This window comes from Nannospalax galili, unplaced genomic scaffold, assembly GCF_000622305.1.
Source record: "Nannospalax galili isolate Female #2095 unplaced genomic scaffold, S.galili_v1.0 scaffold1937, whole genome shotgun sequence".
Classification (NCBI taxonomy): domain Eukaryota; kingdom Metazoa; phylum Chordata; class Mammalia; order Rodentia; family Spalacidae; genus Nannospalax; species Nannospalax galili.
In genome coordinates this window covers 290,898-301,238 of record NW_008339340.1, presented here as the reverse complement: position 1 = coordinate 301,238, position 10,341 = coordinate 290,898, and the positions used below count along the sequence as shown (strand labels likewise).

The 10,341-nt window shown below is 45.2% G+C and overlaps 1 protein-coding gene across 4 annotated transcripts in view; it reads right to left on the bottom strand.

Annotated features, from left to right (window-relative positions):
- Cul2 (cullin 2) overlaps positions 1–5,314 on the bottom strand; it is a 43,908-nt gene extending 38,594 nt beyond the window's left edge. For 2 of the 4 annotated variants that reach the window (XM_017798375.2, XM_029563947.1), the window contains exon 1: positions 4,939–5,108. The gene's annotated coding sequence lies outside the window, so the exon portion shown is untranslated. Of the gene's footprint in view, positions 1–4,938; positions 5,109–5,162 lie in introns of those variants that run through there. The other 2 variants (XM_017798376.2, XM_029563946.1) reach the window with 2 other exon arrangements.
- Positions 5,315–10,341: the final 5,027 nt, after the last annotated feature.

The window sequence follows — 10,341 nt, the reverse complement described above, 5'->3', positions numbered from 1 at the left end:
AACTCAGCACTGCTGAGTGCCTTTAATCCCAGCACTCAGGAGTCAGGCAGATCTTTGAGAGTTCAAGGCCAGCCTGGTCTACATAGCAAGTTCCAGGCCAGGTGGGGCTACAGGGAGACCCTGTCTCAAAAAGACAGAAAAAAACAAAAACCCACCCTCAGCACTGGGGCTGGGTGTGCTGGCATACACCTTTAATCAGGAGGCAGAGGCAGGCAGATTTCTCTGAGATGGAAGCCAGCATAGTCTACTGCCAGGCCAGCTGGATCTACAGGGAGGCCCTGTTTCAAATAATAAGTAAATAAATAAATCTCAGCACTGGTAATTTTTAAATATGTAACTTTACAAATCAAATGAAAGCCAATATTCTAATGTCTCCAATAATCTTTCTCGATTAAAAACTAAATACTAAGAAATGGCATTGGATGCTGGTATCTAATGCTGTCTTTTTTAGGTTTCATGTAGCTAAGGCTAGCCTCAAACTGGCTGTGTGGTAGAGGATGGCCTTGAACTTCTCATCTTCCTCCCTCCACCTGCCAGGTGTTGGAATTACAGACCTGCCCACCAAGCAGGTGTATGCCGTGCTAGGGATCCAACCCGGGGCTTCATGCATATTAGGTAACATTTTACCAAGTACATACATCTCCAGCCTGGATGTAACTAAAACTCTTAAGGAAAGCAACAAGAATTATGTTAACTTCTGCAGTTTAACAAACTATATTACTAAGATTCACATCCAGGCAGATTACTCTGAACTGGTCATTTGATTAGTAAGAATCAGGGCTGGGTGTGGTGGCACGTGCAAGTTAATCTCAGCATTCAGACAGAGGCAGGAGGATCTGAGTTAGAAATGAGCTTAGTCTACATAGGGAGTTTCAGATCAATTAGGACTAGTGAGACACTGTCTTAAAAACTCATACCTTTGCAAATCTCTTTTCTTTTTCCAGTACAGAGGACTAAACTGAGGACCTTTTGCCTGGCTAAGTTACCATTGTGCTAAATCCCCAACTTCCAATACTCAAAATGTTTGCTTTCCCCCAATACTAGGGATTGAACCCAGAGTTTCAAGCTTATTTTGAGACAAGGTCTGGCTAAGTTCACTCGACTGTACTTGAACTCACACTGTGCCAAGTAGTAGTAGTAATTACAGGCCTGTGTCCCTACACTTGGAAATTTTCCCAGTTTTTACCTTAGCCAGTTCTAAGTCATTATAAAAGAAAGATCCAAGGAGTTGATCCTGTCAGCAATTTACTTACATTAACTGATTACAGTACACAAATCAAAATGTTCCTTTTACTCACTACCAAGTATTTTCTGGCATAAAGTAAGAATTAAAGGTGAGGTAGAAAAGTGCAAGTTATTGTAAAAAGGCTCACAAAAACAAAAGTTCTTTAAAGCATGTACTTCTGACCTGGGCCAAGCGGTAATTCAAGAGCTTGGGGGTGGGGGGTAAGCAGGAGAATCAAGAGTTGGGGGCTCGCCTCAGCTATATAGCAAGTATATAGCAAACCTGAGAAATCTCTCTCTTTGCCTCTCTCTCAGAACAGGAATGATGTGCCCCCCCCCCGCACACCTTAGAATTCATATCTGTAGGTCAAAGACTCAAAGAGGGCAGTGACCAAATCAGAAAATGGTACAGTACCCTCTTTTTTTCCATTTCTTCCTAGGCTTTCTTTAGGCGTCCTTATCCTGTCTTGTAACTTTTAAGGTACTAGTAATACTCTGAAAAATATGAAGTATCAAAAGAAGCAGAGTATGTTAATAATTTTGCAGTGTAAGAAAAATATGTATACACACCTGCTTAGAGATATACAAAATATCTTTGGAAAGATATTAAGAAAGTTGACATTGTTTGCCTCCAAGGAACACTAAGACAGGGAGACAAGAAGTAGACGGAGACAATTCTATAGCCAATTGAACCTTCCCAACTGAATGCTATTATTTTAATTCAAAAGATAAGTACAGGGAGGCCGGGTGTGGTGGCGCACGCCTTTAATCCCAGCATTTGGGAGGCCGAGGCAGGCGGATCTTTGTGAGTTCGAGGCCAGCCTGGTTCTACACAGTGAGTTCCGGACAGCTGGGGCTACAGGGAGACCCTGTCTCAAAAAGACAAAAAAAACGACCTGGATTTGGTTCTCAGCACCCATATGGTAGTCCTTAATACCAGTTCCAGGGGCTCTGATACTCTCTTCTGGTCTCTATGGGCATTGCACTACACATACACACAGGCAAAGAAAGCACTTATATACATAAAAATAAACTTTTTTAAAAGATACAATACAACCGGTGTGGTAGTGCACACCTTTAATCCCAGCACTTGGGAGGCAGAGGCTGGTGGATCTCTGCTTTTGAGGCCAGCCTGTTCTACATAGTTTCAGGCTCACTGGAGCTAAAGGGAGATCCTGTCTCAAAAAAAGACTTAAAAAAAAAAAATACAATGTATGACTTCCTATATCTATTGTTTTCTCCTTACCAGAATTTAATTTCCTGAAAGGAGAGGATTTTTTTCACTATCTCCACATTGTTTAGTCCACAGCTGGTGCTTGCAAAACATTTCAACCGCGTGCGTGAATGAAAGAACCTTAACTTTAATCACTACTTGAAGTTCAACTTCCAACATGTCTGATCCAACCCCATACAACCAGCTTCTCACAGCCCTTCCCTTCTTCATTCAGTATATGGAATCACCACTATCCTCCAGTTGAACCCCTAAACACTACTCCATCCCAACCAACTTCACTCTTATCCAAACTCTAACATGTTAGATAAAATATCTTCAACTATAAAACATCTCTGGCCGGGCGTGGTGGTGCACACCTTTAGTCCCAGCACTCAGGAGGCAGAGGCAGGCGGATCTCTGTGAGTTCAAGGCCAGCCTGGTATACATAGTGAATTTCAGGACAGCTGGGGCTACAGGGAGACCCTGTCTCAAAAAAAGACCAAAAATAAAAAAAAAAATCTCAGGAAACCTTGAACTAAAGATCTAGGTTCCAAGGCCAACACTGATGGGGTGAACGCCAATTTTCTCACTAACTTATAGATTGTGAAAATCAGACCAATTTACTCTTAGCTTTCAAAGAGAATTCCAAAACCTTTCAATGTAAATGCCAAAGTCTGCCCCCCCCCCCATGATCTAACCTCCCACTAGGGTCTACCTTTGTAGAGCTGCTTTCAGTAGTCTGGACCCTAGTTCTACATAGCCTCAGGGTTCACATTTTCATCCCTCCCCCAAACACTACAGAAATTCCAAAGCCCTAATCCTATCAAGGTTGGCACCACATCTTTAGTCCCAGCATTCCCAGCTCTCAAGAGGCTGAGGCAGACCACTTAGATGAGGCCAGCCTGGTCTATGTAGTGAGCTGCAGGCCAGGGAGCCACAGGGAGACCCTGTCTCAAAAAGACAAAAACGAAAACAACCAAAGCCCTAATCTTTGTTTTTTTCAAATATCAGGTCAAAGGTCGCCTTGGACAGGCCTTTCCTAACCACACCATCTGAAACAAGTTTCCCCCATCCCTACAATTCCTTATTCCCTTCAGCACATTATTCTCTTTGTTTTTCTACTGCAAAATGTCTCTCCCTCTCTTGGTCAAAATTAAAGCTCCAAGAAAGCAGAGATTTCACTCTGCTGTATAGGTATAGCCCCAACTCCTGTGATTCTGCTTAGTACAGAGCAAAATTGCACTACGGTTAAAGAAGATTCATACATTAAATGGCAGATTATTGATGATAAAACACATGGATATTCATAAAACACAGAAAAAAAAAAAAACCCAAAGGATGTAGGACATGGTGAACACATCTGAAATTCCAACAGCTACTGAAGTAGACCACCAAGAGTGTGAGGTCAGCTGAGACACAATGAATACCAGATCCACACCAGAAAGGGTAGTAAGACCCTGTCTCAAATGAAGCAGAGTAATTCAGATGCAAGGAATGGGACAAATACTCAAATATTTGAAAGGTAATATATGTATTCTTGTTTATCTGTGATTCTTTTAGGGTGGACATCCAAATACTGAATGGGGGCAAGAGACAAAGTAAAGCTAATTACATCATTTTTGTCTTGGAATGATGTGACATTGTAGAAGCAGAGAATAAAGTAATTTCTCAAACTGTGTTTGAATTTGTGTTTGGGGCAGTTCTAGGGCAAGAATTTTTCCACTGAAAAACTACCAAATACATATGCACACTTTTGTGGGGGGTGGTGCTGGGAGCTGAACCCAGGGCCTGTTGCATGGTAGGTAAGTACTGCCGCATTGAGCTACATCTTCAAACTGAAGTTTATATCTTATCTACAAACTGAAACTTAGAGGATACTGTCATCCAACCAGTAACGGTAACCAAGGAGGACAGGGAAGAACTTATAACAGCTACAATTCACATTTCACGTGCATGCACGTAATGGTAGAGAAGGGTCTAGACTCTAGTGTGTAAACAAGTGCTGGAGAGAGTCTGAGGCTCTCATTTCACCAGCTCGTAGTGTTGAGGCAGGAGGTGTAGCATGCACGTAGAATACTCCCAAAGCTATTAATCTTCACTGTCTGCGGAAACAAAAGTGAAAATACTCGTGGCCAGGATGTATAAGACTAATGCTAACCCTCTCCACGAGACTTCAGTCTCGGTGTGCGCGTGTAAATATGCAGGGTGCACGCACTCACCTTCCCTCCTTAAGAGGAAAATGGGGCCGAGGGAGGGGCGGACAGGCACGGGTCTTCGAGGCCTGGAATCCGGTCCAGGAATAGTTGGGCTTAGGGGTCAGCGCTCTAAGGAGCCGAGGTCACTCACAGGACACCATCTTGCCCGGCCTCCCGCTCTTATCCCGCTCCCCTCCGCCTGGTCGCCCCCAACTCCTTTCCTGCGCCCAATCCCCGCCACCCATAGCCTGGAAGGGAAGTTTCCCTGCGCCCGGAGCTCGGCTTCCGAGCTCTCACCCGGGTTACCTTCTGCAGAAGCGGGGCGACGGCAGGGCCCCGCGGAGGGAGGCAACCCGCAGGCGTGAAGGACGAAGCCCCCGGCTCGGAGGGTGGGCGGCGGCGGCGGCTGTCAGCTCGCGTTCCCCGGCTCACAGCGCTGCCATTACTGTGCGCCGAGGCCGCCTCCCCGGCCGGCCGCCACCACCGCCCCGGGAGCGCGGGGGTGCACGCAACCTGGCACCGCCACTCACCTGCTCCGGAGAGGCCCCAGCCCAGGCCGCCGCTGCGGCGCGGGACGCGGGGAGGGGACGAGGACCAGCGTGGGACAGGCTCAGGAAACTAGGCGTGCTCCCGGGCTCCCAGCTTTGCAGGTCACACGCCCTGCGCCCTGCGCCCAGCTCCTTCCGCCGCAGCCACACATCCCCCTCAGGATGCAATGGTCCGGTCCATCTTACGGCAAGCGCTGGGAGCCATGCTTTGCAAATCACGAACCCCACGGAATCAATTGTCGAAGTCATTCATTACCCGGCTTACTTGTCAGTGAGGCAATCACTGTTCTCTAAGCTCCGAGGCGCAGGACCCACCAAGTTTGGGGAATACTGATAACATGTCACAGTGGTGGGGGTTCTGTTTGTTCTATTTCTGTCTGATTTTGCGTTTGAGATTATATCTCGCTATGTAGCTCTGTGTGGCCTGGAGCTCCTTATGCAGCCCAGACTGGCCTTGAACTAGCAATCTTCCTGCCTCAGCCTTCTGAGTGGTAGGATTACAAGCGTTTATCTTTAGACAAATTCCAGGGCACATCTCTTCATAACAGTGCTAGCTAAACAACCCCTTTCACCACACCAACCATAACCATCTGAAGGTTTTCTTCAACGTTTAAGAGGCAGTGTTGGCAAAAGCAGGGATTTACACATCGCCTCTTCATACACACAGAAATACAAGGGAAAATGTTTCGCCTGTGTACTTTGCCTTTCAAATCGAATTTAGGAGGCCGAGACATGAGAATCAGGAGTACCAGGCCATCGTGGGCTATATTTGAGACCCTGTCTCAAAGTAAAATGAATTTTATTTCCAGACCTGGTAAATCCATCAATCGCTCCTCGTCAAACTTGAAATGTGTACTTTTGTTTTTTAAGACAGGGTCTGAGACCCAGACTGGCCTCATACTTACTGTTGCTAACGCTGGCCCTCAACAGACACCTGCTTGTCTACCTCCCAAATTCTGGGTACTGCGTACTGCCACTCCTGGCTTGTACTCTTTAGTCTAATAAAAATAAAGATACCACTAAGGGCTGGAGAGATGGCTCAGAGGTTAAGAACACTGACTGTTCTTCCAGAAGACCGGGGTTTGAATCCCAGGACCCACATGGCATCTAACAACTGTTTGGAAAGCCTCTTCTGTCCTCCTCGGGCATTGCACGACACGGGTGCACTTACTTACATGCAGGCATAACACTCATACACATAAAATAAAAATAATAAATAAAATATTTTTTAAGCCGGGCATGGAAGTATGATGGAATGTATGAGGTCTGGGTTGGGGGTTTGGATGGGGCCCTGGGTTGTGGGCATCGTTTGGGAGAGGAATCTAAATTAAGGACTGTGACACGAAATGAAAAAAAAAAAAAAAAAAAAAAAAAAAAAAAAAAAAACTTTATTCATCGGGCTGGAGAGATAACTCAGCAGTTAAGGGCACTAGCTGCTCTTGCAGGGGACCTGGGTTCGATTCCCAGCACCCACATGGCTGGAACAACTTCTGTAACTCAGTTCCAGATCCTGGAACACCCTCTTCTGACCTCCTCAGGTATTGCAGGACATGGGTGCACCCATCTACATGCATTATACTCATGCACATAAAATAAATGTATTTTTTTAAAAAAGTATGTTTGTAGCTAGGCATGTTAGGGCATGCCTTTAATCCCAGCACTGGGAAGCAGAGGGAGGCATAGTTCTGTGAGATTAAGGCCAACCTGGTTTATATAGCAAGTTCTAGGCCAGCTGGGGTTACAGGGAGGCCCTGTCTCAAAGAATGGATGAAAAAAACAATAACAAAAAATTATATTCACGTAGCCAGATGTGGTGGTGCACCCCTGTAATCCCAGTAATGTAGAGGCAGAGCTACGTGGGTCAGGGTACTTAATTTTCAGGCCAGCCTGAGCTACAAAATAAGGCTCAAAATCTTCTTTGGGGGGGGTTGGCTCCTCAGTTGCCCTAGAACTCCTTTTGTAGACCAGACTCACCTCCATTTCGGAGATCTACCTCTGCCTATTGCTGCCTCCCAAGTACCCTGACTAAAAGTGTGGGCCACCATACCCAGCAAGATCCATTTTTATAATGATTCAAATATTCTTTGTCTTTTTACTGGGTTTACATTTGAACTGATATTAACAGAGCAACAAGGTTGACATCCTGGTGGGAATCATCACACTGACAAACTGTCCTGAGTACCAAAGTATTCATTTCCACACGTGTAGCTTTTTAGGAATAGAATGTTATTGCTAGCCTGGCGGTATATGCCTGTAATCCCACTATTTTGGGAGGTAAGAAAATTACCAGGCTGTCTACAGTGAGTTCCAGGCCAGCCAGGGGTACTTAGTCATACCCTATCAAAAATGAATATTTCTGGGGCTGGAGAGATAGCTCAGTGGTTAAGAGCCCTGCTGTTCTTGAAGAGACCAGGGTTCAGTTCCCAGCACCCACATGATGGCTAACAACTATCCGTAATTCCAGTTCCAGGGGATCCAACGCCCTCCAAGGACATTACATGACATGGGTGCACTTACATACATGCAGGCAGTACACTCATACACATAAAAATAAAAATAATAAATAAACTTTAAAAAATTAGTATTTCTATGCCAGGTGTGGTGGCACATGCCTTTAATCCCAGAACTCGGGAGGCAGAGGCAGGCGGATCTCTGTGTTCGAGGCCAGCCTGGTCTACACAGCAAGTTCCAGGCCAGCTGGGGCTACAGGAGACCCTGTCTCACACACACAAAAAAATTAATATTTCTGCTAAATACTAAATTACTAAATACTAAAATTCAATTTAAACATTGACCCTTGTTTTCTAATATTCTTTTTAAAAATTTTACTTTTTGGGGGGGTTCTTTTTGAGACAGGGTCTCCCTGTAGCCCCAGCTGTCCTGGAACTATGTAGACCAGGCTGGCCTTGAACTCACAGAAATCTGCCTGCCTCTGCCTCCCAAGTGCTTGGATTAAAGGCATGCACCACCACACCCAGCTTAATATTTTTATTTTATACACGAGTGTATAGCCTGCATGTAGGTAGGAGCACCTGTGTAGTGCAATGCCCTTGGAGGTCAGAAGAGGGCGTCAGATCCCCTGGAACTGGAGTTACAGACTTGTAACTGGTTGTTACCGCCATGTGGGTGCTAGGAATTGAACCCAGGACCTCTGCAAAAGCAGCCCATGTTCTTAACTGCTGAGCCATCTCTCCAGCCCCTTGTTTTCTAATATTCAAGATTAAGACATGAGCCGGGTGTGGTGGCACACATCTTTAGTCCTAGCAACTGAGAGGCAGACACAGACAGATCTCTGAGATCTAGGCCAGCCTGGTTTACATCTGCATAGTGTGTTCTAGGCCAGGTGGGGCTACAGGGAGATCCTGTCTCAAAAAAGAAATGAGAAAACCACATGCCATTTTACATGCCGAAGTAAAATGGCTTCCTTGAGCTGGGTGTGGGGGCACGTGCCTGTAGTCCCAGCACTTGGGAGGCAGAGGCAAGAGCATCTCTATGAGTTCAAGTCAGCCTGGTCTACATAGTGAGTTCCAGGACAGCTGGGGCTACAAGAAGACCCTGCTTCAAAAAGACCAAAAAAGAAAAAAAAAAAAAATAGCTTCCTTGAGGACAAATGCAAGTGTGGCTGAGTGATACACTAAACTATCTGCTTTTTTCATGGAAAATAATGGTTACTTAAACCAACAACCAATGTTGTTCTAACATGGGAATTTTCTCCAAAATAAATTAAAAGGCCAGGTGTGGATGGTACATGCCTTTAGTCTTGGCCAGCCTGGTCTACACAGTGAGTTCCAGGCCAGTCAGAGCTACACAGTAAGATCCTGACTCAAAAATAATCTATATGGTCTGGCTGGGGATATAGCTTGGAAGTAGAAAGCTTAGCATTTGAAAGGTCCTGGATTTGACTCAGCACTGAAAAGAAACAATTCTATATGACATATTGGACCACAGTTTCCCAAATGATGAAGGTAAGAAGTTACAAAATCATGTATCTTAAAAGATTCTTGGGGGGGGGTGCAAGTTGGTCCAGTGGGTAAAGGCAATCACCCCAAGCCTGATGACTTGAATTTGATTCCCCCAAATCCACAAGATAGCAAGATTCCCAAAAGTTGTCCCCTGACCTCCATACATCAGCGATAACATAAAATTGCCCCCACCAAATAAAAATGTAAAATAACTCCTAAAAATAAAATTCAAAAGGGGGCTCAATTACCTTTCAGTTTCTCAGGGCCAAGGTGAAGGTGTTGCAGTCCTTCCTAAGGTCAGAGTCCAGAGGGAGCAGCTTACAACACAGCAGGTGAGAAGTAATTCTGTAGGGTCCCTTCTTTGCTTTCGATGGCTTGATAAGCCACCAGAATTCAAACCTGGAGCTCTACCCTAATGACTTTATCTAATTCTAATCTCTCTCCAAAGGCCATACCCAGAAACAAACAGTATATTCAGATTAAATTTCCACCTTCTGGGTGTGGTGAGTCTTGCACTCAGGAGGCAGAGGTAGGCAAATCTCTGTGAGATCAATGCCAGCCTGGTGTACATAGCAAATTCTGGGCTTAAAACAGTTTATGGGGGCTGGAGAGATGGCTCAGCGGTTAAGAACACTGGTTGTTCTTGCAGAAGATGGGTTCAAATCCCAGTACCCCCATGGCAGCTAACAACTGTCTATAATTCCAGTCCCAGGAGATCCGACAGCCTCTTCTGACTTCCATGGGCATTGCACAACATGGGTGCACTTAACCTACATGCAGGCAATACACATATACATGTAAAATAAAAATAATAAAATTTAAGCCTGGCGTGGTGGCGCACTCTTCTAATCCCAGCACTTGGGAGGCAGAGGCAGGCGGATCTCTGTGAGTTCAAGGCCAGCCTGGTCTACATAGTGAGTTCCAGGACAGCTGGGGCTCCAGGGAGACCCTGTCTCAAAAAGACCAAAATAAATAAATAAACAAACTAATTAATTAATTAATTAAATTTAAAAAGTCTATGATTAATAGCACTAGACAACTTGGTCTAAAGCAAATTCCAGGACAGTCTGTGCTACACAGTGAGACCCCCATCTCAAAAACAAACAAACAAGAGAACTGGAGAGATGGCTGAGAGGTTAAGAGCACTGTCTAGTTCCCAGCCACCTAAGCTGGGGCTACTGGGAGACTCTGTATCAAAA